A 1435-nucleotide genomic window follows, 5' to 3' on the forward strand; every position below is an offset into this window, starting at 1 on the left:
CCTTTTTCATGGGACCATTTTTTTTTTTTTTTTAATAGATAAGATACCTAAGTAGATGATAGTGAGGAGATTTGAAAACGAGACCTTCCAATGAACATAGGTTTTTGGTACACTACAACTCATCAACTGCATTAAGCAATTGTGTTGTTCCAATCTAGAGTTTAAGCTCCCTCCATGAAATGTGGCCATTAGCGCATGCCATAGTTCTTATCCTCCTGTCTCTATAAATTGGTTTGGTACAAACGTGTACCCATGTGTATGATCATCGTCCTTTGTATTGGAGAGTATTTTTATGCTCGGAAAGCTTAGATTGAAGTTTGAACACCCACTCTTATTGCAACCATGTGACTGTACCCGATTCAAGTAAAGAAAAAATGAAATTTACTTGGTTAGGAGATGTGAAGACTTGCTTAGGTTTAAGAAATAACTAGATTAAGTCCGAGTCAGTCAAAGTTTTCATTGACTCAATGTTTTGGCCCAAATCATCTGAAATTTTTTTCTTTTAATTGGAAAATTAATAGACCATAAGTTTGTGAGCAATGAAATTGGTAAGAGCCGTAAACTCGGACGTCTTAAGTTCGACTCCCACTAGACACACCTTGGGCCACTCACACGGGGATGTTTAGTGCTCTTCACTGCTTTCAGTGAAAGTTGAATGGTTCTCATTCAACCCCGGTATGACCCGATCCATACAGTTGCAAGGTCGGTATGGGTCCACGGGACTAGTCAGGCCAAAGACCTGAAAATCCGTTGTTATCGAAAAAAAAAAAAAAAAAAGATCATAAGTTTGAATATAGCCTATAACTAAACAAAACCCTAGAATTTTTGTTCATTACCTTCAATATCAATCTCTTTTCCTTTCCCACCTGTTAAGCAACAATGGCTTCAGTCTTATCTCCTTAATTGGAAAAAGAAAAAGAAATAATAATAATAATAATAACAACATGCGAGTCACCAAGATTTGAAAAAGACAAGCCCTTAATTTTCCAACAATAACATACAAGAAGATTTTCTCAACAATATTCTTTTTACTTATTCTAAACTTGTCAAATGAACCGAGGCATCATTATGATCTTGACTGTATGGAGAAAAAAATGACCTGAGGAATTATTATTATCTTGACTGTATGGGATGCATTATTTTGTTGGGTGACTAGGTGTAACTAGATTATATTTTACCAAATGATGCTAACGATCCAGCCAGCACACACTTCTAGGACTTTTTTTTGTTGTTGCCAACTAAGTATGATGCGTTTAGGTGGTCAAGAACTTGTGAAATATATATGTTGCGTGTGTGGATTTGTGTGTTGAAATTTATGCCAATATTTTATATTTTAAAACTTTACTTATTGGATTCATTATTGTTTAAGGAAATATTTATCCTTAAAGATTCAGTCCAATTATTGCACGTGATAACATCCTTTAAAAAAAAAAAA

Source organism: Macadamia integrifolia, unplaced genomic scaffold, assembly GCF_013358625.1.
Source record: "Macadamia integrifolia cultivar HAES 741 unplaced genomic scaffold, SCU_Mint_v3 scaffold381, whole genome shotgun sequence".
Classification (NCBI taxonomy): domain Eukaryota; kingdom Viridiplantae; phylum Streptophyta; class Magnoliopsida; order Proteales; family Proteaceae; genus Macadamia; species Macadamia integrifolia.